Source organism: Phoenix dactylifera, chromosome 4 (genome assembly GCF_051530095.1).
Source record: "Phoenix dactylifera cultivar Ajwa chromosome 4, Ajwa_hap1_PhDact_Kaust_v1.1, whole genome shotgun sequence".
Classification (NCBI taxonomy): Eukaryota; Viridiplantae; Streptophyta; class Magnoliopsida; order Arecales; family Arecaceae; genus Phoenix; species Phoenix dactylifera.
Window position 1 is genome coordinate 39,348,106 of NC_143193.1, and position 25,751 is coordinate 39,373,856.

A 25,751-nucleotide genomic window follows, 5' to 3' on the forward strand; every position below is an offset into this window, starting at 1 on the left:
GCCGCCGGGGCCGTTCTGGCGTAGGATTCAAGGCGCTGGTCCCGCTATGCAGCATGGCACCGCCAGTCTCCGGACTCAGTTTATTTTCGGGAAAAAAAATTATCCGAAGAGAAAAAGCCAAAAGCCGAAAAATTAAAAATAAATATTATCAAAAAATAAAAAAGCGGGCAAAAAATAAAAGGGGTGCAACACGAGGACTTCCCAGGGGGTCACCCATCCTTGTACTACTCTCGCCCAAGCACGCTTAACTGCGGAGTTCTGATGGGATCCGGTGCATTAGTGCTGGTATGATCGCACCCATGACTTGCCCATCGAAACTCCCTTTTATGACAAAGCAGCAGACCTCGACGGCCCGAGACATTCGCGCCGCCGGGGCCGTTCTGGCGTAGGATTCAACGCGCTGGTCCCGCTATGCGGCATGGCACCGCCAGTCTCCCGACTCAGTTTATGTTCGGGGAAAAAAAATTATCCGAAGAGAAAAAGCCAAAAGCCGAAAAATTAAAAATAAATATTATCAAAAAATAAAAACCGGGCAAAAAATAAAAGAGGTGCAACACGAGGACTTCCCAGGGGGTCACCCATCCTAGTACTACTCTCGCCCAAGCATGCTTAACTGCGGAGTTCTGATGGGATCCGGTGCATTAGTGCTGGTATGATCGCACCCATGACTTGCCCATCGAAACTCCCTTTATGACAAAGCAGCAGACCTCGACGGCCCGAGACATTCGCGCCGCCGGGGCCGTTCTGGCGTAGGATTCAACGCGCTGGTCCCGCTATGCGGCATGGCACCGCCAGTCTCCCGACTCAGTTTATTTTCGGGGGAAAAAATTATCCGAAGAGGAAAAGCCAAAAGCCGAAAAATTAAAAATAAATATTATCAAAAAATAAAAAAGCGGGCAAAAAATAAAAGGGGTGCAACACGAGGACTTCCCAGGGGGTCACCCATCCTAGTACTACTCTCGCCCAAGCATGCTTAACTGCGGAGTTCTGATGGGATCCGGTGCATTAGTGCTGGTATGATCGCACCCATGACTTGCCCATCGAAACTCCCTTTATGACAAAGCAGCAGACCTCGACGGCCCGAGACATTCGCGCCGCCGGGGCCGTTCTGGCGTAGGATTCAACGCGCTGGTCCCGCTATGCGGCATGGCACCGCCAGTCTCCGGACTCAGTTTATGTTCGGGGAAAAAAAATTATCCGAAGAGAAAAAGCCAAAAGCCGAAAAATTAAAAATAAATATTATCAAAAAATAAAAACCGGGCAAAAAATAAAAGAGGTGCAACACGAGGACTTCCCAGGGGGTCACCCATCCTAGTACTACTCTCGCCCAAGCATGCTTAACTGCGGAGTTCTGATGGGATCCGGTGCATTAGTGCTGGTATGATCGCAACCATGACATACCCTTCGAAACTCCCTTTTATGACAAAGCAGCAGACCTCGACGGCCCGAGACATTCGCGCCGCCGGGGCCGTTCTGGCGTAGGATTCAACGCGCTGGTCCCGCTATGCGGCATGGCACCGCCAGTCTCCCGACTCAGTTTATTTTCGGGGGAAAAAATTATCCGAAGAGGAAAAGCCAAAAGCCGAAAAATTAAAAATAAATATTATCAAAAAATAAAAAAGCGGGCAAAAAATAAAAGGGGTGCAACACGAGGACTTCCCAGTGGGTCACCCATCCTAGTACTACTCTCGCCCAAGCATGCTTAACTGCGGAGTTCTGATGGGATCCGGTGCATTAGTGCTGGTATGATCGCACCCATGACTTGCCCATCGAAACTCCCTTTATGACAAAGCAGCAGACCTCGACGGCCCGAGACATTCGCGCCGCCGGGGCCGTTCTGGCGTAGGATTCAACGCGCTGGTCCCGCTATGCGGCATGGCACCGCCAGTCTCCGGACTCAGTTTATGTTCGGGGAAAAAAAATTATCCGAAGAGAAAAAGCCAAAAGCCGAAAAATTAAAAATAAATATTATCAAAAAATAAAAACCGGGCAAAAAATAAATGAGGTGCAACACGAGGACTTCCCAGGGGGTCACCCATCCTAGTACTACTCTCGCCCAAGCATGCTTAACTGCGGAGTTCTGATGGGATCCGGTGCATTAGTGCTGGTATGATCGCAACCATGACATGCCCTTCGAAACTCCCTTTTATGACAAAGCAGCAGACCTCGACGGCCCGAGACATTCGCGCCGCCGGGGCCGTTCTGGCGTAGGATTCAACGCGCTGGTCCCGCTATGCGGCATGGCACCGCCAGTCTCCGGACTCAGTTTTTTTTCGGGGGAAAAAAATTATCCGAAGAGGAAAAGCCAAAATCCGAAAAATTAAAAATAAATATTATCAAAAAATAAAAATGCGGGCAAAAAATAAAAAGGGTGCAACACGAGGACTTCCCCAGGGGTCACCCATCCTAGTACTACTCTCGCCCAAGCACGCTTAACTGCGCAGTTCTGATGGGATCCGGTGCATTAGTGCTGGTATGATCGCACCCATGACATGCCCTTCGAAACTCCTTTTTATGACAAAGCAGCAGACCTCGACGGCCCTAGACATTCGCGCTGCCGGGGCCGTTCTGGCGTAGGATTCAACACGCTGGTCCCGCCATGCGGCATGGCACCGCGAGTCTCCGGACTCAGTTTATTTTCGGGGGAAAAAAATTATCTGTAGAGAAAAAGCCAAAAGCCGAAAAATTAAAAATAAATATTATCAAAAAATAAAAAAGCGGGCAAAAAATAAAAGGGGTGCAACACGAGGACTTCCCTGGGGGTCACCCATCCTAGTACTACTCTCGCCCAAGCACGCTTAACTGCGGAGTTCTGATGGGATCCGGTCCATTGGTGCTGGTATGATTGCACCCATGATATGCCCATCGAAACTCCCTTTTATGACAAAGCAGCAGACCTCGACGGCCCGAGACATTCGCGCCGCCGGGGCCGTTCTGGCGTAGGATTCAAGGCGCTGGTCCCGCTATGCAGCATGGCACCGCCAGTCTACGGACTCAGTTTATTTTCGGGAAAAAAAATTATCCGAAGAGAAAAAGCCAAAAGCCGAAAAATTAAAAATAAATATTATCAAAAAATAAAAAAGCGGGCAAAAAATAAAAGGGGTGCAACACGAGGACTTCCCAGGGGGTCACCCATCCTTGTACTACTCTCGCCCAAGCACGCTTAACTGCGGAGTTCTGATGGGATCCGGTGCATTAGTGCTGGTATGATCGCACCCATGACTTGCCCATCGAAACTCCCTTTTATGACAAAGCAGCAGACCTCGACGGCCCGAGACATTCGCGCCGCCGGGGCCGTTCTGGCGTAGGATTCAACGCGCTGGTCCCGCTATGCGGCATGGCACCGCCAGTCTCCCGACTCAGTTTATTTTCGGGGGAAAAAATTATCCGAAGAGGAAAAGCCAAAAGCCGAAAAATTAAAAATAAATATTATCAAAAAATAAAAAAGCGGGCAAAAAATAAAAGGGGTGCAACACGAGGACTTCCCAGGGGGTCACCCATCCTAGTACTACTCTCGCCCAAGCATGCTTAACTGCGGAGTTCTGATGGGATCCGGTGCATTAGTGCTGGTATGATCGCAACCATGACATGCCCTTCGAAACTCCCCTTTATGACAAAGCAGCAGACCTCGACGGCCCGAGACATTTGCGCCGCCGGGGCCGTTCTGGCGTAGGATTCAACGCGCTGGTCCCGCTATGCGGCATGGCACCGCCAGTCTCCGGACTCAGTTTATTTTCGGGGGAAAAAAATTATCCGAAGAGGAAAAGCCAAAAGCCGAAAAATTAAAAATAAATATTATCAAAAAATAAAAAAGCGGGCAAAAAATAAAAGAGGTGCAACACGAGGACTTCCCAGGGGGTCACCCATCCTAGTACTACTCTCGCCCAAGCATGCTTAACTGCGGAGTTCTGATGGGATCCGGTGCATTAGTGCTGGTATGATCGCAACCATGACATGCCCTTCGAAACTCCCCTTTATTACAAAGCAGCAGACCTCGACGGCCCGAGACATTCGCGCCGCCGGGGCCGTTCTGGCTTAGGATTCAACGCGCTGGTCCCGCTATGCGGCATGGCACCGCCTGTCTCCGGACTCAGTTTATTTTCGGGAGAAAAAAATTATCCGAAGAGGAAAAACCAAAAGCCGAAAAATTAAAAATAAATATTATCAAAAAATAAAAAAGCGGGCAAAAAATAAAAGGGGTGCAACACGAGGACTTCCCAGGGGGTCACCCATCCTAGTACTACTCTCGCCCAAGCACGCTTAACTGCAGAGTTCTGATGGGATCCGGTGCATTAGTGCTGGTATGATCGCACCCATGACATGCCCTTCGAAACTCCCTTTTATGACAAAGCAGCAGACCTCGACGGCCCGAGACATTTGCGCCGCCGGGGCCGTTCTGGCGTAGGATTCAACGCGCTGGTCCCGCTATGCGGCATGGCACCGCCAGTCTCCGGACTCAGTTTATTTTTGGGGAAAAAAAATTATCCGAAGAGGAAAAGCCAAAAGCCGAAAAATTAAAAATAAATATTATCAAAAAATAAAAAAGCGGGCAAAAAATAAAAGGGGTGCAACACGAGGACTTCCCAGGGGGTCACCCATCCTAGTACTACTCTCGCCCAAGCACGCTTAACTGCGGAGTTCTGATGGGATCCGGTGCATTAGTGCTGGTATGATCGCACCCATGACATGCCCTTCGAAACTCCCTTTTATGACAAAGCAGCAGACCTCGACGGCCCGAGACATTCGCGCTGCCGGGGCCGTTCTGGCGTAGGATTCAACGCGCTGGTCCCGCTATGCGGCATGGCACCGCCAGTCTCCGGACTCAGTTTATTTTCGGGGGAAAAAAATTATCCGAAGAGGAAAAGCCAAAAGCCGAAAAATTAAAAATAAATATTATCAAAAAATAAAAAAGCGGGCAAAAAATAAAAGGGGTGCAACACGAGGACTTCCCGGGGGTCACCCATCCTAGTACTACTCTCGCCCAAGCATGCTTAACTGCGGAGTTCTGATGGGATCCGGTGCATTAGTGCTGGTATGATCGCACCCATGACTTGCCCATCGAAACTCCCTTTATGACAAAGCAGCAGACCTCGACGGCCCGAGACATTCGCGCCGCCGGGGCCGTTCTGGCTTAGGATTCAACGCGCTGGTCCCGCTATGCGGCATGGCACCGCCAGTCTCCGGACTCAATTTATGTTCGGGGAAAAAAATTATCCGAAGAGAAAAAGCCAAAAGCCGAAAAATTAAAAATAAATATTATCAAAAAATAAAAAAGCGGGCAAAAAATAAAAGAGGTGCAACACGAGGACTTCCCAGGGGGTCACCCATCCTAGTACTACTCTCGCCCAAGCATGCTTAACTGCGGAGTTCTGATGGGATCCGGTGCATTAGTGCTGGTATGATCGCAACCATGACATGCCCTTCGAAACTCCCTTTTATGACAAAGCAGCAGACCTCGACGGCCCGAGACATTCGCGCCGCCGGGGCCGTTCTGGCGTAGGATTCAACGCGCTGGTCCCGCTATGCGGCATGGCACCGCCAGTATCCGGACTCAGTTTTTTTTCGGGGGAAAAAAATTATCCGAAGAGGAAAAGCCAAAAGCCGAAAAATTAAAAATAAATATTATCAAAAAATAAAAATGCGTGCAAAAAATAAAAAGGGTGCAACACGAGGACTTCCCCAGGGGTCACCCATCCTAGTACTACTCTCGCCCAAGCACGCTTAACTGCGCAGTTCTGATGGGATCCGGTGCATTAGTGCTGGTATGATCGCACCCATGACATGCCCTTCGAAACTCCCTTTTATGACAAAGCAGCAGACCTCGACGGCCCGAGACATTCGCGCCGCCGGGGCCGTTCTGGCGTAGGATTCAACGCGCTGGTCCCGCTATGCGGCATGGCACCGCCAGTCTCCGGACTCAGTTTATTTTCGGGGGAAAAAAATTATCCGAAGAGGAAAAACCAAAAGCCGAAAAATTAAAAATAAATATTATCAAAAAATAAAAAAGCGGGCCAAAAATAAAAGGGGTGCAACACGAGGACTTCCCAGGGGGTCACCCATCCTAGTACTACTCTCGCCCAAGCACGCTTAACTGCAGAGTTCTGATGGGATCCGGTGCATTAGTGCTGGTATGATCGCACCCATGACATGCCCTTCGAAACCCCCTTTTATGACAAAGCAGCAGACCTCGACGGCCCGAGACATTCGCGCCGCCGGGGCCGTTCTGGCGTAGGATTCAACGCGCTGGTCCCGCTATGCGGCATGGCACCGCCAGTCTCCGGACTCAGTTTATTTTTGGGGAAAAAAAATTATCCGAAGAGGAAAAGCCAAAAGCCGAAAAATTAAAAATAAATATTATCAAAAAATAAAAAAGCGGGCAAAAAATAAAAGGGGTGCAACACGAGGACTTCCCAGGGGGTCACCCATCCTAGTACTACTCTCGCCCAAGCACGCTTAACTGCGGAGTTCTGATGGGATCCGGTGCATTAGTGCTGGTATGATCGCACCCATGACATGCCCTTCGAAACTCCCTTTTATGACAAAGCAGCAGACCTCGACGGCCCGAGACATTCGCGCTGCCGGGGCCGTTCTGGCGTAGGATTCAACGCGCTGGTCCCGCTATGCGGCATGGCACCGCTAGTCTCCGGACTCAGTTTATTTTCGGGGGAAAAAAATTATCCGAAGAGGAAAAGCCAAAAGCCGAAAAATTAAAAATAAATATTATCAAAAAATAAAAAAGCGGGCAAAAAATAAAAGGGGTGCGACACGAGGACTTCCCGGGGGTCACCCATCCTAGTACTACTCTCGCCCAAGCACGCTTAACTGCGGAGTTCTGATGGGATCCGGTGCATTAGTGCTGGTATGATCGCACCCATGACTTGCCCATCGAAACTCCCTTTATGACAAAGCAGCAGACCTCGACGGCCCGAGACATTCGCGCCGCCGGGGCCGTTCTGGCGTAGGATTCAACGCGCTGGTCCCGCTATGCGGCATGGCACCGCCAGTCTCCGGACTCAGTTTTTTTTCGGGGGAAAAAAATTATCCGAAGAGGAAAAGCCAAAATCCGAAAAATTAAAAATAAATATTATCAAAAAATAAAAACCGGGCAAAAAATAAATGAGGTGCAACACGAGGACTTCCCAGGGGGTCACCCATCCTAGTACTACTCTCGCCCAAGCATGCTTAACTGCGGAGTTCTGATGGGATCCGGTGCATTAGTGCTGGTATGATCGCAACCATGACATGCCCTTCGAAACTCCCTTTTATGACAAAGCAGCAGACCTCGACGGCCCGAGACATTCGCGCCGCCGGGGCCGTTCTGGCGTAGGATTCAACGCGCTGGTCCCGCTATGCGGCATGGCACCGCCAGTCTCCGGACTCAGTTTTTTTTCGGGGGAAAAAAATTATCCGAAGAGGAAAAGCCAAAATCCGAAAAATTAAAAATAAATATTATCAAAAAATAAAAATGCGGGCAAAAAATAAAAAGGGTGCAACACGAGGACTTCCCCAGGGGTCACCCATCCTAGTACTACTCTCGCCCAAGCACGCTTAACTGCGCAGTTCTGATGGGATCCGGTGCATTAGTGCTGGTATGATCGCACCCATGACATGCCCTTCGAAACTCCTTTTTATGACAAAGCAGCAGACCTCGACGGCCCTAGACATTCGCGCTGCCGGGGCCGTTCTGGCGTAGGATTCAACACGCTGGTCCCGCCATGCGGCATGGCACCGCGAGTCTCCGGACTCAGTTTATTTTCGGGGGAAAAAAATTATCTGTAGAGAAAAAGCCAAAAGCCGAAAAATTAAAAATAAATATTATCAAAAAATAAAAAAGCGGGCAAAAAATAAAAGGGGTGCAACACGAGGACTTCCCTGGGGGTCACCCATCCTAGTACTACTCTCGCCCAAGCACGCTTAACTGCGGAGTTCTGATGGGATCCGGTCCATTGGTGCTGGTATGATTGCACCCATGATATGCCCATCGAAACTCCCTTTTATGACAAAGCAGCAGACCTCGACGGCCCGAGACATTCGCGCCGCCGGGGCCGTTCTGGCGTAGGATTCAAGGCGCTGGTCCCGCTATGCAGCATGGCACCGCCAGTCTACGGACTCAGTTTATTTTCGGGAAAAAAAATTATCCGAAGAGAAAAAGCCAAAAGCCGAAAAATTAAAAATAAATATTATCAAAAAATAAAAAAGCGGGCAAAAAATAAAAGGGGTGCAACACGAGGACTTCCCAGGGGGTCACCCATCCTTGTACTACTCTCGCCCAAGCACGCTTAACTGCGGAGTTCTGATGGGATCCGGTGCATTAGTGCTGGTATGATCGCACCCATGACTTGCCCATCGAAACTCCCTTTTATGACAAAGCAGCAGACCTCGACGGCCCGAGACATTCGCGCCGCCGGGGCCGTTCTGGCGTAGGATTCAACGCGCTGGTCCCGCTATGCGGCATGGCACCGCCAGTCTCCCGACTCAGTTTATTTTCGGGGGAAAAAATTATCCGAAGAGGAAAAGCCAAAAGCCGAAAAATTAAAAATAAATATTATCAAAAAATAAAAAAGCGGGCAAAAAATAAAAGGGGTGCAACACGAGGACTTCCCAGGGGGTCACCCATCCTAGTACTACTCTCGCCCAAGCATGCTTAACTGCGGAGTTCTGATGGGATCCGGTGCATTAGTGCTGGTATGATCGCAACCATGACATGCCCTTCGAAACTCCCCTTTATGACAAAGCAGCAGACCTCGACGGCCCGAGACATTTGCGCCGCCGGGGCCGTTCTGGCGTAGGATTCAACGCGCTGGTCCCGCTATGCGGCATGGCACCGCCAGTCTCCGGACTCAGTTTATTTTCGGGGGAAAAAAATTATCCGAAGAGGAAAAGCCAAAAGCCGAAAAATTAAAAATAAATATTATCAAAAAATAAAAAAGCGGGCAAAAAATAAAAGAGGTGCAACACGAGGACTTCCCAGGGGGTCACCCATCCTAGTACTACTCTCGCCCAAGCATGCTTAACTGCGGAGTTCTGATGGGATCCGGTGCATTAGTGCTGGTATGATCGCAACCATGACATGCCCTTCGAAACTCCCCTTTATTACAAAGCAGCAGACCTCGACGGCCCGAGACATTCGCGCCGCCGGGGCCGTTCTGGCTTAGGATTCAACGCGCTGGTCCCGCTATGCGGCATGGCACCGCCTGTCTCCGGACTCAGTTTATTTTCGGGAGAAAAAAATTATCCGAAGAGGAAAAACCAAAAGCCGAAAAATTAAAAATAAATATTATCAAAAAATAAAAAAGCGGGCAAAAAATAAAAGGGGTGCAACACGAGGACTTCCCAGGGGGTCACCCATCCTAGTACTACTCTCGCCCAAGCACGCTTAACTGCAGAGTTCTGATGGGATCCGGTGCATTAGTGCTGGTATGATCGCACCCATGACATGCCCTTCGAAACTCCCTTTTATGACAAAGCAGCAGACCTCGACGGCCCGAGACATTTGCGCCGCCGGGGCCGTTCTGGCGTAGGATTCAACGCGCTGGTCCCGCTATGCGGCATGGCACCGCCAGTCTCCGGACTCAGTTTATTTTTGGGGAAAAAAAATTATCCGAAGAGGAAAAGCCAAAAGCCGAAAAATTAAAAATAAATATTATCAAAAAATAAAAAAGCGGGCAAAAAATAAAAGGGGTGCAACACGAGGACTTCCCAGGGGGTCACCCATCCTAGTACTACTCTCGCCCAAGCACGCTTAACTGCGGAGTTCTGATGGGATCCGGTGCATTAGTGCTGGTATGATCGCACCCATGACATGCCCTTCGAAACTCCCTTTTATGACAAAGCAGCAGACCTCGACGGCCCGAGACATTCGCGCTGCCGGGGCCGTTCTGGCGTAGGATTCAACGCGCTGGTCCCGCTATGCGGCATGGCACCGCCAGTCTCCGGACTCAGTTTATTTTCGGGGGAAAAAAATTATCCGAAGAGGAAAAGCCAAAAGCCGAAAAATTAAAAATAAATATTATCAAAAAATAAAAAAGCGGGCAAAAAATAAAAGGGGTGCAACACGAGGACTTCCCGGGGGTCACCCATCCTAGTACTACTCTCGCCCAAGCATGCTTAACTGCGGAGTTCTGATGGGATCCGGTGCATTAGTGCTGGTATGATCGCACCCATGACTTGCCCATCGAAACTCCCTTTATGACAAAGCAGCAGACCTCGACGGCCCGAGACATTCGCGCCGCCGGGGCCGTTCTGGCTTAGGATTCAACGCGCTGGTCCCGCTATGCGGCATGGCACCGCCAGTCTCCGGACTCAATTTATGTTCGGGGAAAAAAATTATCCGAAGAGAAAAAGCCAAAAGCCGAAAAATTAAAAATAAATATTATCAAAAAATAAAAAAGCGGGCAAAAAATAAAAGAGGTGCAACACGAGGACTTCCCAGGGGGTCACCCATCCTAGTACTACTCTCGCCCAAGCATGCTTAACTGCGGAGTTCTGATGGGATCCGGTGCATTAGTGCTGGTATGATCGCAACCATGACATGCCCTTCGAAACTCCCTTTTATGACAAAGCAGCAGACCTCGACGGCCCGAGACATTCGCGCCGCCGGGGCCGTTCTGGCGTAGGATTCAACGCGCTGGTCCCGCTATGCGGCATGGCACCGCCAGTATCCGGACTCAGTTTTTTTTCGGGGGAAAAAAATTATCCGAAGAGGAAAAGCCAAAAGCCGAAAAATTAAAAATAAATATTATCAAAAAATAAAAATGCGTGCAAAAAATAAAAAGGGTGCAACACGAGGACTTCCCCAGGGGTCACCCATCCTAGTACTACTCTCGCCCAAGCACGCTTAACTGCGCAGTTCTGATGGGATCCGGTGCATTAGTGCTGGTATGATCGCACCCATGACATGCCCTTCGAAACTCCCTTTTATGACAAAGCAGCAGACCTCGACGGCCCGAGACATTCGCGCCGCCGGGGCCGTTCTGGCGTAGGATTCAACGCGCTGGTCCCGCTATGCGGCATGGCACCGCCAGTCTCCGGACTCAGTTTATTTTCGGGGGAAAAAAATTATCCGAAGAGGAAAAACCAAAAGCCGAAAAATTAAAAATAAATATTATCAAAAAATAAAAAAGCGGGCCAAAAATAAAAGGGGTGCAACACGAGGACTTCCCAGGGGGTCACCCATCCTAGTACTACTCTCGCCCAAGCACGCTTAACTGCAGAGTTCTGATGGGATCCGGTGCATTAGTGCTGGTATGATCGCACCCATGACATGCCCTTCGAAACCCCCTTTTATGACAAAGCAGCAGACCTCGACGGCCCGAGACATTCGCGCCGCCGGGGCCGTTCTGGCGTAGGATTCAACGCGCTGGTCCCGCTATGCGGCATGGCACCGCCAGTCTCCGGACTCAGTTTATTTTTGGGGAAAAAAAATTATCCGAAGAGGAAAAGCCAAAAGCCGAAAAATTAAAAATAAATATTATCAAAAAATAAAAAAGCGGGCAAAAAATAAAAGGGGTGCAACACGAGGACTTCCCAGGGGGTCACCCATCCTAGTACTACTCTCGCCCAAGCACGCTTAACTGCGGAGTTCTGATGGGATCCGGTGCATTAGTGCTGGTATGATCGCACCCATGACATGCCCTTCGAAACTCCCTTTTATGACAAAGCAGCAGACCTCGACGGCCCGAGACATTCGCGCTGCCGGGGCCGTTCTGGCGTAGGATTCAACGCGCTGGTCCCGCTATGCGGCATGGCACCGCTAGTCTCCGGACTCAGTTTATTTTCGGGGGAAAAAAATTATCCGAAGAGGAAAAGCCAAAAGCCGAAAAATTAAAAATAAATATTATCAAAAAATAAAAAAGCGGGCAAAAAATAAAAGGGGTGCGACACGAGGACTTCCCGGGGGTCACCCATCCTAGTACTACTCTCGCCCAAGCACGCTTAACTGCGGAGTTCTGATGGGATCCGGTGCATTAGTGCTGGTATGATCGCACCCATGACTTGCCCATCGAAACTCCCTTTATGACAAAGCAGCAGACCTCGACGGCCCGAGACATTCGCGCCGCCGGGGCCGTTCTGGCGTAGGATTCAACGCGCTGGTCCCGCTATGCGGCATGGCACCGCCAGTCTCCGGACTCAATTTATGTTCGGGGAAAAAAATTATCCGAAGAGAAAAAGCCAAAAGCCGAAAAATTAAAAATAAATATTATCAAAAAATAAAAAAGCGGGCAAAAAATAAAAGAGGTGCAACACGAGGACTTCCCAGGGGGTCACCCATCCTAGTACTACTCTCGCCCAAGCACGCTTAACTGCGGAGTTCTGATGGGATCCGGTGCATTAGTGCTGGTATGATCGCACCCATGACATGCCCTTCGAAACTCCCTTTTATGACAAAGCAGCAGACCTCGACGGCCCGAGACATTCGCGCTGCCGGGGCCGTTCTGGCGTAGGATTCAACGCGCTGGTCCCGCTATGCGGCATGGCACCGCCAGTCTCCGGACTCAGTTTATTTTCGGGGGAAAAAAATTATCCGAAGAGGAAAAGCCAAAAGCCGAAAAATTAAAAATAAATATTATCAAAAAATAAAAAAGCGGGCAAAAAATAAAAGGGGTGCAACACGAGGACTTCCCGGGGGTCACCCATCCTAGTACTACTCTCGCCCAAGCATGCTTAACTGCGGAGTTCTGATGGGATCCGGTGCATTAGTGCTGGTATGATCGCACCCATGACTTGCCCATCGAAACTCCCTTTATGACAAAGCAGCAGACCTCGACGGCCCGAGACATTCGCGCCGCCGGGGCCGTTCTGGCGTAGGATTCAACGCGCTGGTCCCGCTATGCGGCATGGCACCGCCAGTCTCCGGACTCAGTTTATTTTTGGGGAAAAAAATTATCCGAAGAGGAAAAGCCAAAAGCCGAAAAATTAAAAATAAATATTATCAAAAAATAAAAAAGCGGGCAAAAAATAAAAGGGGTGCAACACGAGGACTTCCCAGGGGGTCACCCATCCTAGTACTACTCTCGCCCAAGCACGCTTAACTGCGGAGTTCTGATGGGATCCGGTGCATTAGTGCTGGTATGATCGCACCCATGACATGCCCTTCGAAACTCCCTTTTATGACAAAGCAGCAGACCTCGACGGCCCGAGACATTCGCGCTGCCGGGGCCGTTCTGGCGTAGGATTCAACGCGCTGGTCCCGCTATGCGGCATGGCACCGCCAGTCTCCGGACTCAGTTTATTTTCGGGGGAAAAAAATTATCCGAAGAGGAAAAGCCAAAAGCCGAAAAATTAAAAATAAATATTATCAAAAAATAAAAAAGCGGGCAAAAAATAAAAGGGGTGCAACACGAGGACTTCCCGGGGGTCACCCATCCTAGTACTACTCTCGCCCAAGCATGCTTAACTGCGGAGTTCTGATGGGATCCGGTGCATTAGTGCTGGTATGATCGCACCCATGACTTGCCCATCGAAACTCCCTTTATGACAAAGCAGCAGACCTCGACGGCCCGAGACATTCGCGCCGCCGGGGCCGTTCTGGCTTAGGATTCAACGCGCTGGTCCCGCTATGCGGCATGGCACCGCCAGTCTCCGGACTCAATTTATGTTCGGGGAAAAAAATTATCCGAAGAGAAAAAGCCAAAAGCCGAAAAATTAAAAATAAATATTATCAAAAAATAAAAAAGCGGGCAAAAAATAAAAGAGGTGCAACACGAGGACTTCCCAGGGGGTCACCCATCCTAGTACTACTCTCGCCCAAGCATGCTTAACTGCGGAGTTCTGATGGGATCCGGTGCATTAGTGCTGGTATGATCGCAACCATGACATGCCCTTCGAAACTCCCTTTTATGACAAAGCAGCAGACCTCGACGGCCCGAGACATTCGCGCCGCCGGGGCCGTTCTGGCGTAGGATTCAACGCGCTGGTCCCGCTATGCGGCATGGCACCGCCAGTATCCGGACTCAGTTTTTTTTCGGGGGAAAAAAATTATCCGAAGAGGAAAAGCCAAAAGCCGAAAAATTAAAAATAAATATTATCAAAAAATAAAAATGCGTGCAAAAAATAAAAAGGGTGCAACACGAGGACTTCCCCAGGGGTCACCCATCCTAGTACTACTCTCGCCCAAGCACGCTTAACTGCGCAGTTCTGATGGGATCCGGTGCATTAGTGCTGGTATGATCGCACCCATGACATGCCCTTCGAAAGTCCCTTTTATGACAAAGCAGCAGACCTCGACGGCCCGAGACATTCGCGCCGCCGGGGCCGTTCTGGCGTAGGATTCAACGCGCTGGTCCCGCTATGCGGCATGGCACCGCCAGTCTCCGGACTCAGTTTATTTTCGGGGGAAAAAAATTATCCGAAGAGGAAAAACCAAAAGCCGAAAAATTAAAAATAAATATTATCAAAAAATAAAAAAGCGGGCCAAAAATAAAAGGGGTGCAACACGAGGACTTCCCAGGGGGTCACCCATCCTAGTACTACTCTCGCCCAAGCACGCTTAACTGCAGAGTTCTGATGGGATCCGGTGCATTAGTGCTGGTATGATCGCACCCATGACATGCCCTTCGAAACTCCCTTTTATGACAAAGCAGCAGACCTCGACGGCCCGAGACATTCGCGCCGCCGGGGCCGTTCTGGCGTAGGATTCAACGCGCTGGTCCCGCTATGCGGCATGGCACCGCCAGTCTCCGGACTCAGTTTATTTTTGGGGAAAAAAAATTATCCGAAGAGGAAAAGCCAAAAGCCGAAAAATTAAAAATAAATATTATCAAAAAATAAAAAAGCGGGCAAAAAATAAAAGGGGTGCAACACGAGGACTTCCCAGGGGGTCACCCATCCTAGTACTACTCTCGCCCAAGCACGCTTAACTGCGGAGTTCTGATGGGATCCGGTGCATTAGTGCTGGTATGATCGCACCCATGACATGCCCTTCGAAACTCCCTTTTATGACAAAGCAGCAGACCTCGACGGCCCGAGACATTCGCGCTGCCGGGGCCGTTCTGGCGTAGGATTCAACGCGCTGGTCCCGCTATGCGGCATGGCACCGCTAGTCTCCGGACTCAGTTTATTTTCGGGGGAAAAAAATTATCCGAAGAGGAAAAGCCAAAAGCCGAAAAATTAAAAATAAATATTATCAAAAAATAAAAAAGCGGGCAAAAAATAAAAGGGGTGCGACACGAGGACTTCCCGGGGGTCACCCATCCTAGTACTACTCTCGCCCAAGCACGCTTAACTGCGGAGTTCTGATGGGATCCGGTGCATTAGTGCTGGTATGATCGCACCCATGACTTGCCCATCGAAACTCCCTTTATGACAAAGCAGCAGACCTCGACGGCCCGAGACATTCGCGCCGCCGGGGCCGTTCTGGCGTAGGATTCAACGCGCTGGTCCCGCTATGCGGCATGGCACCGCCAGTCTCCGGACTCAATTTATGTTCGGGGAAAAAAATTATCCGAAGAGAAAAAGCCAAAAGCCGAAAAATTAAAAATAAATATTATCAAAAAATAAAAAAGCGGGCAAAAAATAAAAGAGGTGCAACACGAGGACTTCCCAGGGGGTCACCCATCCTAGTACTACTCTCGCCCAAGCATGCTTAACTGCGGAGTTCTGATGGGATCCGGTGCATTAGTGCTGGTATGATCGCAACCATGACATGCCCTTCGAAACTCCCTTTTATGACAAAGCAGCAGACCTCGACGGCCCGAGACATTCGCGCCGCCGGGGCCGTTCTGGCGTAGGATTCAACGCGCTGGTCCCGCTATGCGGCATGGCACCGCCTGTCTCCGGACTCAGTTTTTTTTCGGGGGAAAAAAATTATCCGAAGAGGAAAAGCCAAAAGCCGAAAAATTAAAAATAAATATTATCAAAAAATAAAAATGCGTGCAAAAAATAAAAAGGGTGCAACACGAGGACTTCCCCAGGGGTCACCCATCCTAGTACTACTCTCGCCCAAGCACGCTTAACTGCGCAGTTCTGATGGGATCCGGTGCATTAGTGCTGGTATGATCGCACCCATGACATGCCCTTCGAAAGTCCCTTTTATGACAAAGCAGCAGACCTCGACGGCCCGAGACATTCGCGCCGCCGGGGCCGTTCTGGCGTAGGATTCAACGCGCTGGTCCCGCTATGCGGCATGGCACCGCCAGTCTCCGGACTCAGTTTATTTTCGGGGGAAAAAAATTATCCGAAGAGGAAAAACCAAAAGCCGAAAAATTAAAAATAAATATTATCAAAAAATAAAAAAGCGGGCCAAAAATAAAAGGGGTGCAACACGAGGACTTCCCAGGGGGTCACCCATCCTAGTACTACTCTCGCCCAAGCACGCTTAACTGCAGAGTTCTGATGGGATCCGGTGCATTAGTGCTGGTATGATCGCACCCATGACATGCCCTTCGAAACTCCCTTTTATGACAAAGCAGCAGACCTCGACGGCCCGAGACATTCGCGCCGCCGGGGCCGTTCTGGCGTAGGATTCAACGCGCTGGTCCCGCTATGCGGCATGGCACCGCCAGTCTCCGGACTCAGTTTATTTTTGGGGAAAAAAAATTATCCGAAGAGGAAAAGCCAAAAGCCGAAAAATTAAAAATAAATATTATCAAAAAATAAAAAAGCGGGCAAAAAATAAAAGGGGTGCAACACGAGGACTTCCCAGGGGGTCACCCATCCTAGTACTACTCTCGCCCAAGCACGCTTAACTGCGGAGTTCTGATGGGATCCGGTGCATTAGTGCTGGTATGATCGCACCCATGACATGCCCTTCGAAACTCCCTTTTATGACAAAGCAGCAGACCTCGACGGCCCGAGACATTCGCGCTGCCGGGGCCGTTCTGGCGTAGGATTCAACGCGCTGGTCCCGCTATGCGGCATGGCACCGCTAGTCTCCGGACTCAGTTTATTTTCGGGGGAAAAAAATTATCCGAAGAGGAAAAGCCAAAAGCCGAAAAATTAAAAATAAATATTATCAAAAAATAAAAAAGCGGGCAAAAAATAAAAGGGGTGCGACACGAGGACTTCCCGGGGGTCACCCATCCTAGTACTACTCTCGCCCAAGCACGCTTAACTGCGGAGTTCTGATGGGATCCGGTGCATTAGTGCTGGTATGATCGCACCCATGACTTGCCCATCGAAACTCCCTTTATGACAAAGCAGCAGACCTCGACGGCCCGAGACATTCGCGCTGCCGGGGCCGTTCTGGCGTAGGATTCAACGCGCTGGTCCCGCTATGCGGCATGGCACCGCCAGTCTCCGGACTCAATTTATGTTCGGGGAAAAAAATTATCCGAAGAGAAAAAGCCAAAAGCCGAAAAATTAAAAATAAATATTATCAAAAAATAAAAAAGCGGGCAAAAAATAAAAGAGGTGCAACACGAGGACTTCCCAGGGGGTCACCCATCCTAGTACTACTCTCGCCCAAGCATGCTTAACTGCGGAGTTCTGATGGGATCCGGTGCATTAGTGCTGGTATGATCGCAACCATGACATGCCCTTCGAAACTCCCTTTTATGACAAAGCAGCAGACCTCGACGGCCCGAGACATTCGCGCCGCCGGGGCCGTTCTGGCGTAGGATTCAACGCGCTGGTCCCGCTATGCGGCATGGCACCGCCTGTCTCCGGACTCAGTTTTTTTTCGGGGGAAAAAAATTATCCGAAGAGGAAAAGCCAAAAGCCGAAAAATTAAAAATAAATATTATCAAAAAATAAAAATGCGTGCAAAAAATAAAAAGGGTGCAACACGAGGACTTCCCCAGGGGTCACCCATCCTAGTACTACTCTCGCCCAAGCACGCTTAACTGCGCAGTTCTGATGGGATCCGGTGCATTAGTGCTGGTATGATCGCACCCATGACATGCCCTTCGAAACTCCCTTTTATGACAAAGCAGCAGACCTCGACGGCCCGAGACATTCGCGCCGCCGGGGCCGTTCTGGCGTAGGATTCAACGCGCTGGTCCCGCTATGCGGCATGGCACCGCCAGTCTCCGGACTCAGTTTATTTTCGGGGGAAAAAAATTATCCGAAGAGGAAAAACCAAAAGCCGAAAAATTAAAAATAAATATTATCAAAAAATAAAAAAGCGGGCAAAAAATAAAAGGGGTGCAACACGAGGACTTCCCAGGGGGTCACCCATCCTAGTACTACTCTCGCCCAAGCACGCTTAACTGCAGAGTTCTGATGGGATCCGGTGCATTAGTGCTGGTATGATCGCACCCATGACATGCCCTTCGAAACTCCATTTTATGACAAAGCAGCAGACCTCGACGGCCCGAGACATTCGCGCCGCCGGGGCCGTTCTGGCGTAGGATTCAACGCGCTGGTCCCGCTATGCGGCATGGCACCGCCAGTCTCCGGACTCAGTTTATTTTTGGGGAAAAAAAATTATCCGAAGAGGAAAAGCCAAAAGCCGAAAAATTAAAAATAAATATTATCAAAAAATAAAAAAGCGGGCAAAAAATAAAAGGGGTGCAACACGAGGACTTCCCAGGGGGTCACCCATCCTAGTACTACTCTCGCCCAAGCACGCTTAACTGCGGAGTTCTGATGGGATCCGGTGCATTAGTGCTGGTATGATCGCACCCATGACATGCCCTTCGAAACTCCCTTTTATGACAAAGCAGCAGACCTCGACGGCCCGAGACATTCGCGCTGCCGGGGCCGTTCTGGCGTAGGATTCAACGCGCTGGTCCCGCTATGCGGCATGGCACCGCCAGTCTCCGGACTCAGTTTATTTTCGGGGGAAAAAAATTATCCGAAGAGGAAAAGCCAAAAGCCGAAAAATTAAAAATAAATATTATCAAAAAATAAAAAAGCGGGCAAAAAATAAAAGGGGTGCAACACGAGGACTTCCCGGGGGTCACCCATCCTAGTACTACTCTCGCCCAAGCACGCTTAACTGCGGAGTTCTGATGGGATCCGGTGCATTAGTGCTGGTATGATCGCACCCATGACTTGCCCATCGAAACTCCCTTTATGACAAAGCAGCAGACCTCGACGGCCCGAGACATTCGCGCCGCCGGGGCTGTTCTGGCGTAGGATTCAACGCGCTGGTCCCGCTATGCGGCATGGCACCGCCAGTCTCCGGACTCAATTTATGTTCGGGGAAAAAAATTATCCGAAGAGAAAAAGCCAAAAGCCGAAAAATTAAAAATAAATATTATCAAAAAATAAAAAAGCGGGCAAAAAATAAAAGAGGTGCAACACGAGGACTTCCCAGGGGGTCACCCATCCTAGTACTACTCTCGCCCAAGCATGCTTAACTGCGGAGTTCTGATGGGACCCGGTGCATTAGTGCTGGTATGATCGCAACCATGATATGCCCTTCGAAACTCCCTTTTATGACAAAGCAGCAGACCTCGACGGCCCGAGACATTCGCGTCGCCGGGGCCGTTCTGGCGTAGGATTCAACGCGCTGGTCCCGCTATGCGGCATGGCACCGCCAGTCTCCGGACTCAGTTTTTTTTCGGGGGAAAAAAATTATCCGAAGAGGAAAAGCCAAAAGCCGAAAAATTAAAAATAAATATTATCAAAAAATAAAAATGCGTGCGAAAAATAAAAAGGGTGCAACACGAGGACTTCCCCAGGGGTCACCCATCCTAGTACTACTCTCGCCCAAGCACGCTTAACTGCGCAGTTCTGATGGGATCCGGTGCATTAGTGCTGGTATGATCGCACCCATGACATGCCCTTCGAAACTCCCTTTTATGACAAAGCAGCAGACCTCGACGGCCCTAGACATTCGCGCTGCCGGGGCCGTTCTGGCGTAGGATTCAACACGCTGGTCCCGCCATGCGGCATGGCACCGCGAGTCTCCGGACTCAGTTTATTTTTGGGGAAAAAAAATTATCCGAAGAGGAAAAGCCAAAAGCCGAAAAATTAAAAATAAATATTATCAAAAAATAAAAAAGCGGGCAAAAAATAAAAGGGGTGCAACACGAGGACTTCCCAGGGGGTCACCCATCCTAGTACTACTCTCGCCCAAGCACGCTTAACTGCGGAGTTCTGATGGGATCCGGTGCATTAGTGCTGGTATGATCGCACCCATGACATGCCCTTCGAAACTCCCTTTTATGACAAAGCAGCAGACCTCGACGGCCCGAGACATTCGCGCTGCCGGGGCCGTTCTGGCGTAGGATTCAACGCGCTGGTCCCGCTATGCGGCATGGCACCGCTAGTCTCCGGACTCAGTTTATTTTCGGGGGAAAAAAATTATCCGAAGAGGAAAAGCCAAAAGCCGAAAAATTAAAAATAAATATTATCAAAAAATAAAAAAGCGGGCAAAAAATAAAAGGGGTGCGACACGAGGACTTCCCGGGGGTCACCCATCCTAGTACTACTCTCGCCCAAGCACGCTTAACTGCGGAGTTCTGATGGGATCCGGTGCATTAGTGCTGGTATGATCGCACCCATGACTTGCCCATCGAAACTCCCTTTATGACAAAGCAGCAGACCTCGACGGCCCGAGACATTCGCGCCGCCGGGGCCGTTCTGGCGTAGGATTCAACGCGCTGGTCCCGCTATGCGGCATGGCACCGCCAGTCTCCGGACTCAATTTATGTTCGGGGAAAAAAATTATCCGAAGAGAAAAAGCCAAAAGCCGAAAAATTAAAAATAAATATTATCAAAAAATAAAAAAGCGGGCAAAAAATAAAAGAGGTGCAACACGAGGACTTCCCAGGGGGTCACCCATCCTAGTACTACTCTCGCCCAAGCATGCTTAACTGCGGAGTTCTGATGGGATCCGGTGCATTAGTGCTGGTATGATCGCAACCATGACATGCCCTTCGAAACTCCCTTTTATGACAAAGCAGCAGACCTCGACGGCCCGAGACATTCGCGCCGCCGGGGCCGTTCTGGCGTAGGATTCAACGCGCTGGTCCCGCTATGCGGCATGGCACCGCCAGTCTCCGGACTCAGTTTTTTTTCGGGGGAAAAAAATTATCCGAAGAGGAAAAGCCAAAAGCCGAAAAATTAAAAATAAATATTATCAAAAAATAAAAATGCGTGCAAAAAATAAAAAGGGTGCAACACGAGGACTTCCCCAGGGGTCACCCATCCTAGTACTACTCTCGCCCAAGCACGCTTAACTGCGCAGTTCTGATGGGATCCGGTGCATTAGTGCTGGTATGATCGCACCCATGACATGCCCTTCGAAACTCCCTTTTATGACAAAGCAGCAGACCTCGACGGCCCGAGACATTCGCGCCGCCGGGGCCGTTCTGGCGAAGGATTCAACGCGCTGGTCCCGCTATGCGGCATGGCACCGCCAGTCTCCGGACTCAGTTTATTTTCGGGGGAAAAAAATTATCCGAAGAGGAAAAACCAAAAGCCGAAAAATTAAAAATAAATATTATCAAAAAATAAAAAAGCGGGCAAAAAATAAAAGGGGTGCAACACGAGGACTTCCCAGGGGGTCACCCATCCTAGTACTACTCTCGCCCAAGCACGCTTAACTGCAGAGTTCTGATGGGATCCGGTGCATTAGTGCTGGTATGATCGCACCCATGACATGCCCTTCGAAACTCCATTTTATGACAAAGCAGCAGACCTCGACGGCCCGAGACATTCGCGCCGCCGGGGCCGTTCTGGCGTAGGATTCAACGCGCTGGTCCCGCTATGCGGCATGGCACCGCCAGTCTCCGGACTCAGTTTATTTTTGGGGAAAAAAAATTATCCGAAGAGGAAAAGCCAAAAGCCGAAAAATTAAAAATAAATATTATCAAAAAATAAAAAAGCGGGCAAAAAATAAAAGGGGTGCAACACGAGGACTTCCCAGGGGGTCACCCATCCTAGTACTACTCTCGCCCAAGCACGCTTAACTGCGGAGTTCTGATGGGATCCGGTGCATTAGTGCTGGTATGATCGCACCCATGACATGCCCTTCGAAACTCCCTTTTATGACAAAGCAGCAGACCTCGACGGCCCGAGACATTCGCGCTGCCGGGGCCGTTCTGGCGTAGGATTCAACGCGCTGGTCCCGCTATGCGGCATGGCACCGCCAGTCTCCGGACTCAGTTTATTTTCGGGGGAAAAAAATTATCCGAAGAGGAAAAGCCAAAAGCCGAAAAATTAAAAATAAATATTATCAAAAAATAAAAAAGCGGGCAAAAAATAAAAGGGGTGCAACACGAGGACTTCCCGGGGGTCACCCATCCTAGTACTACTCTCGCCCAAGCACGCTTAACTGCGGAGTTCTGATGGGATCCGGTGCATTAGTGCTGGTATGATCGCACCCATGACTTGCCCATCGAAACTCCCTTTATGACAAAGCAGCAGACCTCGACGGCCCAAGACATTCGCGCCGCCGGGGCCGTTCTGGCGTAGGATTCAACGCGCTGGTCCCGCTATGCGGCATGGCACCGCCAGTCTCCGGACTCAATTTATGTTCGGGGAAAAAAATTATCCGAAGAGAAAAAGCCAAAAGCCGAAAAATTAAAAATAAATATTATCAAAAAATAAAAAAGCGGGCAAAAAATAAAAGAGGTGCAACACGAGGACTTCCCAGGGGGTCACCCATCCTAGTACTACTCTCGCCCAAGCATGCTTAACTGCGGAGTTCTGATGGGATCCGGTGCATTAGTGCTGGTATGATCGCAACCATGACATGCCCTTCGAAACTCCCTTTTATGACAAAGCAGCAGACCTCGACGGCCCGAGACATTCGCGTCGCCGGGGCCATTCTGGCGTAGGATTCAACGCGCTGGTCCCGCTATGCGGCATGGCACCGCCAGTCTCCGGACTCAGTTTTTTTTCGGGGGAAAAAAATTATCCGAAGAGGAAAAGCCAAAAGCCGAAAAATTAAAAATAAATATTATCAAAAAATAAAAATGCGTGCAAAAAATAAAAAGGGTGCAACACGAGGACTTCCCCAGGGGTCACCCATCCTAGTACTACTCTCGCCCAAGCACGCTTAACTGCGCAGTTCTGATGGGATCCGGTGCATTAGTGCTGGTATGATCGCACCCATGACATGCCCTTCGAAACTCCCTTTTATGACAAAGCAGCAGACCTCGACGGCCCTAGACATTCGCGCTGCCGGGGCCGTTCTGGCGTAGGATTCAACACGCTGGTCCCGCCATGCGGCATGGCACCGCGAGTCTCCGGACTCAGTTTATTTTTGGGGGAAAAAAATTATCTGTAGAGAAAAAGCCAAAAGCCGAAAAATTAAAAATAAATATTATCAAAAAATAAAAAAGCGGGCAAAAAATAAAAGGGGTGCAACACGAGGACTTCCCTGGGGGTCACCCATCCTAGTACTACTCTCGCCCAAGCACGCTTAACTGCGGAGTTCTGATGGGATCCGGTCCATTGGTGCTGGTATGATTGCACCCATGATATGCCCATCGAAACTCCCTTTTATGACAAAGCAGCAGACCTCGACGGCCCGAGACATTCGCGCCGCCGGGGCCGTTCTGGCGTAGGATTCAAGGCGCTGGTCCCGCTATGCAGCATGGCACCGCCAGTCTCCGGACTCAGTTTATTTTCGGGGGAAAAAAATTATCCGAAGAGGAAAAGCCAAAAGCCAAAAAATTAAAAATAAATATTATCAAAAAATAAAAAAGCGGGCAAAAAATAAAAGGGGTGCAACACGAGGACTTCCCAGGGGGTCACCCATCCTATTTAAGGGCAAAACCCATTAAAAAGATAAGGTCGGGAAGTCATTACCTGTCCTTACCCCAAAAATCACCACCTTGCACACTTATCCTAAGCCAAATTAAATTAAAATCAAATTAGACGTTGGCCTTAGGGTTTTCGAGCTCAATTAGGCTCTTGGAAAGAAGCGGTTGAAAGCCACTCCGGTGAGTATTTAGTAATTGATGATGTCTAGGAAAGTTTTACAACAGTGAGAACTGTTACGGGTATTATGGTATCGGTGTATCCCTTCTGGCACCACCACACACCCCGAAACTTTCCTAGTCACTGGTTACTGGATCGCTTAACTGGTAAGCTCAAGCTTAATCTGAAAGGGAGATTAGGAGCTGTCTAATCTGGAGAAAATTTCAGGAGCTTTTTAACCTGATAAATCTCTGTGCAACTAGATTTAAAAAGCTACTAAACCTCACTTAATTCTACAACTAATAGGGTCAAATTGTTGTGTGGTGTTGGTTGTGGTCATCTGTGTCTAGCCCTTCTCTTCTCTTAGGATTTCGTTTATTTTAGAAGTCAAATCTAATGAATTGTTGATAATGTATGCATGGTAGAAGATCATTAAGGGATAAGTTAACTCCATTTGATCCTGAGATTGACAGAACTTTTCATCACAACCTGCGAACTGTAAATCAACCGTCAATCTCTACAATGGGCGATCATATTAGAACCCTGAATGAATTGTTCGCACCCGCATCTGCTAGTCCCCCTACTTGCATAGTATTACCAATTAATAATGCAACCCAATTCGAGATTCGGGCTGCAACAATAAACATGTTACCCAAGTTTCATGGGTTCGAGAGTGAACAACCCTACATTCATCTAAATAAATTCATGATAATTTGTCAAACTTTTAAAAATCAAAATTTAGATGAAGAAAGTGTAAAATTGAGATTGTTCCCAATGACCTTAGAGGATCGAGCCGCGGCATGGCTATATTCTCTAGCCCCAAATTCCATCACAACATGGGAACAACTATCTAGGAAGTTCATGACAAAATTTTACCCCATGATTAAAACAGAAAAAATTAAGGATGCCATAAGAACTTTCAAAGAAAAATCTGAAGAGGAATTTTTTCAAACTTGGGAACAATTCCATGACTTGTTGGTCAAATGCCCACACCATGGGCTTGATAAGGCTGATCTGGTCCACTTCTTTTATAAAGGACTACCTCCGGCACATAGAAACATGATTGAGTCCATGCACAAGGGTAGGTTCATGAACCAAACCCCAGATCAAGCCTATGAATTTCTTGTTGACTTAGCCGAGAATGCCCAAAATTGGAGTAGCTTTGGTGAAGAAGTAAATAGAGATGAGTTCGGATCTAGAGAACCAAGTCCCTACGGAATAAAAACAGATCCAGAACTCAAAAATGTCATGTCCAATCTGGTGACTGGAATGAACAACTTAAGCAAAGAGTTTGATGCTTTCACTGTTTCCACTAACTCGAGTTCATATAAAGAGTTAAATCCCATCATGAAAGTGGATCACGAGTCACATAGTTTATGTGTCTTGTGTAACAGTTTGGAACATCTAGTAAAGTGTTGCCCTAATCTGCCCACCATTAAGGCCGAGCAAGCAAATGCTCTAAATTCATAAAGTGCCTTCAAGAAGCCCACTCCCAACTCGTTCAGCCCAGTTTACCACCTTGATAATAGGTTCCATCCAAATTTTTCATACAAACAGAACGAACCTATTCAGCATCAAGGTGGTCCACCAGGTTTTCAGAACAACTTTTTTTGGATAGGTCCATCGCAAATGAACCAACCTTTGGTTCCATCTGTACCTCCTTATAATGCCCCTATCCCACCGCAACCTTCACCATTAGAAACCATGATGGCTAATATGATGAAACAACAACAAGATTTTATCAAGCAACAACAACAGACCAATACAGCCCAAGCCCAGACTAACCAATTCCATGCGCAAGCGATTGCAAAACTTGAAGTTAGTCTAAGCCAAATAGCAAACTCTCTAGGGGATAGAAAGAAAGGTGAAATACCTAGTCAACCAGTGCCTAACCCTAGTAGACAACAAAATCAAGGTCAGAGAGGTCAGTATCAAATCGATTCTAATAAAAATCCGACCTATGAAGTCCAGGCAATTACCACTTTAAGGTCTGG

General features: G+C 49.0%; 64 non-coding genes across 64 annotated transcripts; all 64 read right to left on the bottom strand.

The window, feature by feature from the left end:
• Positions 1–180: 180 nt before the first annotated feature.
• Positions 181–299, bottom strand: LOC148713998 (5S ribosomal RNA). The gene has a single exon (XR_015979215.2). It is a non-coding gene; the product is annotated as a 5S ribosomal RNA (ribosomal RNA).
• A 246-nt stretch (positions 300–545) lies between these two features.
• LOC148713999 (5S ribosomal RNA) lies at positions 546–664 on the bottom strand. The gene has a single exon (XR_016404442.1). It is a non-coding gene; the product is annotated as a 5S ribosomal RNA (ribosomal RNA).
• A 245-nt stretch (positions 665–909) lies between these two features.
• Positions 910–1,028, bottom strand: LOC148714000 (5S ribosomal RNA). The gene has a single exon (XR_015986126.2). It is a non-coding gene; the product is annotated as a 5S ribosomal RNA (ribosomal RNA).
• Positions 1,029–1,273: 245 nt separating this feature from the next.
• On the bottom strand, positions 1,274–1,392 carry LOC148714001 (5S ribosomal RNA). Its single transcript, XR_015978445.2, has one exon. It is a non-coding gene; the product is annotated as a 5S ribosomal RNA (ribosomal RNA).
• Positions 1,393–1,638: 246 nt separating this feature from the next.
• Positions 1,639–1,757, bottom strand: LOC148714002 (5S ribosomal RNA). The gene has a single exon (XR_015985014.2). It is a non-coding gene; the product is annotated as a 5S ribosomal RNA (ribosomal RNA).
• A 245-nt stretch (positions 1,758–2,002) lies between these two features.
• On the bottom strand, positions 2,003–2,121 carry LOC148714003 (5S ribosomal RNA). The gene has a single exon (XR_015980557.2). It is a non-coding gene; the product is annotated as a 5S ribosomal RNA (ribosomal RNA).
• Positions 2,122–2,368: 247 nt separating this feature from the next.
• On the bottom strand, positions 2,369–2,487 carry LOC148714004 (5S ribosomal RNA). The gene has a single exon (XR_015978733.2). It is a non-coding gene; the product is annotated as a 5S ribosomal RNA (ribosomal RNA).
• A 247-nt stretch (positions 2,488–2,734) lies between these two features.
• On the bottom strand, positions 2,735–2,853 carry LOC148714005 (5S ribosomal RNA). The gene has a single exon (XR_015983916.2). It is a non-coding gene; the product is annotated as a 5S ribosomal RNA (ribosomal RNA).
• A 246-nt stretch (positions 2,854–3,099) lies between these two features.
• On the bottom strand, positions 3,100–3,218 carry LOC148714006 (5S ribosomal RNA). The gene has a single exon (XR_015981842.2). It is a non-coding gene; the product is annotated as a 5S ribosomal RNA (ribosomal RNA).
• Positions 3,219–3,464: 246 nt separating this feature from the next.
• Positions 3,465–3,583, bottom strand: LOC148714007 (5S ribosomal RNA). The gene has a single exon (XR_015983928.2). It is a non-coding gene; the product is annotated as a 5S ribosomal RNA (ribosomal RNA).
• A 247-nt stretch (positions 3,584–3,830) lies between these two features.
• On the bottom strand, positions 3,831–3,949 carry LOC148714008 (5S ribosomal RNA). Its single transcript, XR_015979028.2, has one exon. It is a non-coding gene; the product is annotated as a 5S ribosomal RNA (ribosomal RNA).
• A 247-nt stretch (positions 3,950–4,196) lies between these two features.
• On the bottom strand, positions 4,197–4,315 carry LOC148714009 (5S ribosomal RNA). The gene has a single exon (XR_015980408.2). It is a non-coding gene; the product is annotated as a 5S ribosomal RNA (ribosomal RNA).
• A 247-nt stretch (positions 4,316–4,562) lies between these two features.
• LOC148714010 (5S ribosomal RNA) lies at positions 4,563–4,681 on the bottom strand. Its single transcript, XR_015985269.2, has one exon. It is a non-coding gene; the product is annotated as a 5S ribosomal RNA (ribosomal RNA).
• Positions 4,682–4,928: 247 nt separating this feature from the next.
• LOC148714011 (5S ribosomal RNA) lies at positions 4,929–5,046 on the bottom strand. The gene has a single exon (XR_015980581.2). It is a non-coding gene; the product is annotated as a 5S ribosomal RNA (ribosomal RNA).
• A 245-nt stretch (positions 5,047–5,291) lies between these two features.
• Positions 5,292–5,410, bottom strand: LOC148714012 (5S ribosomal RNA). The gene has a single exon (XR_015979015.2). It is a non-coding gene; the product is annotated as a 5S ribosomal RNA (ribosomal RNA).
• Positions 5,411–5,657: 247 nt separating this feature from the next.
• LOC148714013 (5S ribosomal RNA) lies at positions 5,658–5,776 on the bottom strand. Its single transcript, XR_015980409.2, has one exon. It is a non-coding gene; the product is annotated as a 5S ribosomal RNA (ribosomal RNA).
• Positions 5,777–6,023: 247 nt separating this feature from the next.
• Positions 6,024–6,142, bottom strand: LOC148714014 (5S ribosomal RNA). Its single transcript, XR_015979513.2, has one exon. It is a non-coding gene; the product is annotated as a 5S ribosomal RNA (ribosomal RNA).
• Positions 6,143–6,389: 247 nt separating this feature from the next.
• On the bottom strand, positions 6,390–6,508 carry LOC148714015 (5S ribosomal RNA). The gene has a single exon (XR_015981972.2). It is a non-coding gene; the product is annotated as a 5S ribosomal RNA (ribosomal RNA).
• Positions 6,509–6,755: 247 nt separating this feature from the next.
• LOC148714016 (5S ribosomal RNA) lies at positions 6,756–6,873 on the bottom strand. The gene has a single exon (XR_015981973.2). It is a non-coding gene; the product is annotated as a 5S ribosomal RNA (ribosomal RNA).
• Positions 6,874–7,118: 245 nt separating this feature from the next.
• On the bottom strand, positions 7,119–7,237 carry LOC148714017 (5S ribosomal RNA). Its single transcript, XR_015978446.2, has one exon. It is a non-coding gene; the product is annotated as a 5S ribosomal RNA (ribosomal RNA).
• A 247-nt stretch (positions 7,238–7,484) lies between these two features.
• LOC148714018 (5S ribosomal RNA) lies at positions 7,485–7,603 on the bottom strand. Its single transcript, XR_015979329.2, has one exon. It is a non-coding gene; the product is annotated as a 5S ribosomal RNA (ribosomal RNA).
• A 247-nt stretch (positions 7,604–7,850) lies between these two features.
• LOC148714019 (5S ribosomal RNA) lies at positions 7,851–7,969 on the bottom strand. The gene has a single exon (XR_015978606.2). It is a non-coding gene; the product is annotated as a 5S ribosomal RNA (ribosomal RNA).
• A 246-nt stretch (positions 7,970–8,215) lies between these two features.
• Positions 8,216–8,334, bottom strand: LOC148714020 (5S ribosomal RNA). Its single transcript, XR_015980976.2, has one exon. It is a non-coding gene; the product is annotated as a 5S ribosomal RNA (ribosomal RNA).
• Positions 8,335–8,580: 246 nt separating this feature from the next.
• LOC148714021 (5S ribosomal RNA) lies at positions 8,581–8,699 on the bottom strand. Its single transcript, XR_015983329.2, has one exon. It is a non-coding gene; the product is annotated as a 5S ribosomal RNA (ribosomal RNA).
• Positions 8,700–8,946: 247 nt separating this feature from the next.
• On the bottom strand, positions 8,947–9,065 carry LOC148714022 (5S ribosomal RNA). The gene has a single exon (XR_015980497.2). It is a non-coding gene; the product is annotated as a 5S ribosomal RNA (ribosomal RNA).
• Positions 9,066–9,312: 247 nt separating this feature from the next.
• On the bottom strand, positions 9,313–9,431 carry LOC148714023 (5S ribosomal RNA). The gene has a single exon (XR_015980410.2). It is a non-coding gene; the product is annotated as a 5S ribosomal RNA (ribosomal RNA).
• Positions 9,432–9,678: 247 nt separating this feature from the next.
• LOC148714024 (5S ribosomal RNA) lies at positions 9,679–9,797 on the bottom strand. The gene has a single exon (XR_015981170.2). It is a non-coding gene; the product is annotated as a 5S ribosomal RNA (ribosomal RNA).
• A 247-nt stretch (positions 9,798–10,044) lies between these two features.
• Positions 10,045–10,162, bottom strand: LOC148714025 (5S ribosomal RNA). The gene has a single exon (XR_015978217.2). It is a non-coding gene; the product is annotated as a 5S ribosomal RNA (ribosomal RNA).
• A 245-nt stretch (positions 10,163–10,407) lies between these two features.
• Positions 10,408–10,526, bottom strand: LOC148714026 (5S ribosomal RNA). The gene has a single exon (XR_015980411.1). It is a non-coding gene; the product is annotated as a 5S ribosomal RNA (ribosomal RNA).
• A 247-nt stretch (positions 10,527–10,773) lies between these two features.
• LOC148714027 (5S ribosomal RNA) lies at positions 10,774–10,892 on the bottom strand. Its single transcript, XR_015981040.2, has one exon. It is a non-coding gene; the product is annotated as a 5S ribosomal RNA (ribosomal RNA).
• Positions 10,893–11,139: 247 nt separating this feature from the next.
• On the bottom strand, positions 11,140–11,258 carry LOC148714028 (5S ribosomal RNA). The gene has a single exon (XR_015979030.2). It is a non-coding gene; the product is annotated as a 5S ribosomal RNA (ribosomal RNA).
• A 247-nt stretch (positions 11,259–11,505) lies between these two features.
• Positions 11,506–11,624, bottom strand: LOC148714029 (5S ribosomal RNA). The gene has a single exon (XR_015986028.2). It is a non-coding gene; the product is annotated as a 5S ribosomal RNA (ribosomal RNA).
• Positions 11,625–11,871: 247 nt separating this feature from the next.
• LOC148714030 (5S ribosomal RNA) lies at positions 11,872–11,989 on the bottom strand. The gene has a single exon (XR_015980412.2). It is a non-coding gene; the product is annotated as a 5S ribosomal RNA (ribosomal RNA).
• Positions 11,990–12,234: 245 nt separating this feature from the next.
• On the bottom strand, positions 12,235–12,353 carry LOC148714031 (5S ribosomal RNA). The gene has a single exon (XR_015981338.2). It is a non-coding gene; the product is annotated as a 5S ribosomal RNA (ribosomal RNA).
• A 247-nt stretch (positions 12,354–12,600) lies between these two features.
• On the bottom strand, positions 12,601–12,718 carry LOC148714032 (5S ribosomal RNA). The gene has a single exon (XR_015979031.2). It is a non-coding gene; the product is annotated as a 5S ribosomal RNA (ribosomal RNA).
• Positions 12,719–12,963: 245 nt separating this feature from the next.
• Positions 12,964–13,082, bottom strand: LOC148714033 (5S ribosomal RNA). The gene has a single exon (XR_015980413.2). It is a non-coding gene; the product is annotated as a 5S ribosomal RNA (ribosomal RNA).
• A 247-nt stretch (positions 13,083–13,329) lies between these two features.
• On the bottom strand, positions 13,330–13,447 carry LOC148714034 (5S ribosomal RNA). Its single transcript, XR_015981030.2, has one exon. It is a non-coding gene; the product is annotated as a 5S ribosomal RNA (ribosomal RNA).
• A 245-nt stretch (positions 13,448–13,692) lies between these two features.
• On the bottom strand, positions 13,693–13,811 carry LOC148714035 (5S ribosomal RNA). The gene has a single exon (XR_015986029.2). It is a non-coding gene; the product is annotated as a 5S ribosomal RNA (ribosomal RNA).
• A 247-nt stretch (positions 13,812–14,058) lies between these two features.
• On the bottom strand, positions 14,059–14,177 carry LOC148714036 (5S ribosomal RNA). Its single transcript, XR_015980414.2, has one exon. It is a non-coding gene; the product is annotated as a 5S ribosomal RNA (ribosomal RNA).
• Positions 14,178–14,424: 247 nt separating this feature from the next.
• Positions 14,425–14,543, bottom strand: LOC148714037 (5S ribosomal RNA). The gene has a single exon (XR_015981339.2). It is a non-coding gene; the product is annotated as a 5S ribosomal RNA (ribosomal RNA).
• A 247-nt stretch (positions 14,544–14,790) lies between these two features.
• Positions 14,791–14,909, bottom strand: LOC148714038 (5S ribosomal RNA). The gene has a single exon (XR_015979032.2). It is a non-coding gene; the product is annotated as a 5S ribosomal RNA (ribosomal RNA).
• Positions 14,910–15,156: 247 nt separating this feature from the next.
• Positions 15,157–15,274, bottom strand: LOC148714039 (5S ribosomal RNA). Its single transcript, XR_015980415.2, has one exon. It is a non-coding gene; the product is annotated as a 5S ribosomal RNA (ribosomal RNA).
• A 245-nt stretch (positions 15,275–15,519) lies between these two features.
• LOC148714040 (5S ribosomal RNA) lies at positions 15,520–15,638 on the bottom strand. Its single transcript, XR_015979033.2, has one exon. It is a non-coding gene; the product is annotated as a 5S ribosomal RNA (ribosomal RNA).
• A 247-nt stretch (positions 15,639–15,885) lies between these two features.
• LOC148714041 (5S ribosomal RNA) lies at positions 15,886–16,004 on the bottom strand. Its single transcript, XR_015986030.2, has one exon. It is a non-coding gene; the product is annotated as a 5S ribosomal RNA (ribosomal RNA).
• A 247-nt stretch (positions 16,005–16,251) lies between these two features.
• LOC148714042 (5S ribosomal RNA) lies at positions 16,252–16,370 on the bottom strand. Its single transcript, XR_015980416.2, has one exon. It is a non-coding gene; the product is annotated as a 5S ribosomal RNA (ribosomal RNA).
• Positions 16,371–16,617: 247 nt separating this feature from the next.
• Positions 16,618–16,736, bottom strand: LOC148714043 (5S ribosomal RNA). The gene has a single exon (XR_015981340.2). It is a non-coding gene; the product is annotated as a 5S ribosomal RNA (ribosomal RNA).
• Positions 16,737–16,983: 247 nt separating this feature from the next.
• Positions 16,984–17,101, bottom strand: LOC148714044 (5S ribosomal RNA). The gene has a single exon (XR_015979034.2). It is a non-coding gene; the product is annotated as a 5S ribosomal RNA (ribosomal RNA).
• A 245-nt stretch (positions 17,102–17,346) lies between these two features.
• Positions 17,347–17,465, bottom strand: LOC148714045 (5S ribosomal RNA). Its single transcript, XR_015980894.2, has one exon. It is a non-coding gene; the product is annotated as a 5S ribosomal RNA (ribosomal RNA).
• Positions 17,466–17,712: 247 nt separating this feature from the next.
• On the bottom strand, positions 17,713–17,831 carry LOC148714046 (5S ribosomal RNA). Its single transcript, XR_015983330.2, has one exon. It is a non-coding gene; the product is annotated as a 5S ribosomal RNA (ribosomal RNA).
• Positions 17,832–18,078: 247 nt separating this feature from the next.
• LOC148714047 (5S ribosomal RNA) lies at positions 18,079–18,197 on the bottom strand. Its single transcript, XR_015983331.2, has one exon. It is a non-coding gene; the product is annotated as a 5S ribosomal RNA (ribosomal RNA).
• Positions 18,198–18,444: 247 nt separating this feature from the next.
• Positions 18,445–18,563, bottom strand: LOC148714048 (5S ribosomal RNA). The gene has a single exon (XR_015978250.2). It is a non-coding gene; the product is annotated as a 5S ribosomal RNA (ribosomal RNA).
• A 247-nt stretch (positions 18,564–18,810) lies between these two features.
• Positions 18,811–18,928, bottom strand: LOC148714049 (5S ribosomal RNA). The gene has a single exon (XR_015980418.2). It is a non-coding gene; the product is annotated as a 5S ribosomal RNA (ribosomal RNA).
• A 245-nt stretch (positions 18,929–19,173) lies between these two features.
• Positions 19,174–19,292, bottom strand: LOC148714050 (5S ribosomal RNA). Its single transcript, XR_015981171.2, has one exon. It is a non-coding gene; the product is annotated as a 5S ribosomal RNA (ribosomal RNA).
• A 247-nt stretch (positions 19,293–19,539) lies between these two features.
• On the bottom strand, positions 19,540–19,658 carry LOC148714051 (5S ribosomal RNA). Its single transcript, XR_015985270.2, has one exon. It is a non-coding gene; the product is annotated as a 5S ribosomal RNA (ribosomal RNA).
• A 247-nt stretch (positions 19,659–19,905) lies between these two features.
• Positions 19,906–20,024, bottom strand: LOC148714052 (5S ribosomal RNA). Its single transcript, XR_015983332.1, has one exon. It is a non-coding gene; the product is annotated as a 5S ribosomal RNA (ribosomal RNA).
• Positions 20,025–20,271: 247 nt separating this feature from the next.
• Positions 20,272–20,389, bottom strand: LOC148714053 (5S ribosomal RNA). The gene has a single exon (XR_015982044.2). It is a non-coding gene; the product is annotated as a 5S ribosomal RNA (ribosomal RNA).
• Positions 20,390–20,634: 245 nt separating this feature from the next.
• Positions 20,635–20,753, bottom strand: LOC148714054 (5S ribosomal RNA). Its single transcript, XR_015980419.1, has one exon. It is a non-coding gene; the product is annotated as a 5S ribosomal RNA (ribosomal RNA).
• Positions 20,754–21,000: 247 nt separating this feature from the next.
• On the bottom strand, positions 21,001–21,119 carry LOC148714055 (5S ribosomal RNA). Its single transcript, XR_016407913.1, has one exon. It is a non-coding gene; the product is annotated as a 5S ribosomal RNA (ribosomal RNA).
• Positions 21,120–21,366: 247 nt separating this feature from the next.
• Positions 21,367–21,485, bottom strand: LOC148714056 (5S ribosomal RNA). Its single transcript, XR_015985271.1, has one exon. It is a non-coding gene; the product is annotated as a 5S ribosomal RNA (ribosomal RNA).
• Positions 21,486–21,732: 247 nt separating this feature from the next.
• On the bottom strand, positions 21,733–21,851 carry LOC148714057 (5S ribosomal RNA). The gene has a single exon (XR_015983333.1). It is a non-coding gene; the product is annotated as a 5S ribosomal RNA (ribosomal RNA).
• Positions 21,852–22,098: 247 nt separating this feature from the next.
• On the bottom strand, positions 22,099–22,216 carry LOC148714058 (5S ribosomal RNA). Its single transcript, XR_015982045.2, has one exon. It is a non-coding gene; the product is annotated as a 5S ribosomal RNA (ribosomal RNA).
• Positions 22,217–22,461: 245 nt separating this feature from the next.
• LOC148714059 (5S ribosomal RNA) lies at positions 22,462–22,580 on the bottom strand. The gene has a single exon (XR_015980420.1). It is a non-coding gene; the product is annotated as a 5S ribosomal RNA (ribosomal RNA).
• Positions 22,581–22,827: 247 nt separating this feature from the next.
• Positions 22,828–22,946, bottom strand: LOC148714060 (5S ribosomal RNA). Its single transcript, XR_015981172.1, has one exon. It is a non-coding gene; the product is annotated as a 5S ribosomal RNA (ribosomal RNA).
• A 247-nt stretch (positions 22,947–23,193) lies between these two features.
• On the bottom strand, positions 23,194–23,312 carry LOC148714061 (5S ribosomal RNA). Its single transcript, XR_015981369.1, has one exon. It is a non-coding gene; the product is annotated as a 5S ribosomal RNA (ribosomal RNA).
• Positions 23,313–25,751: the final 2,439 nt, after the last annotated feature.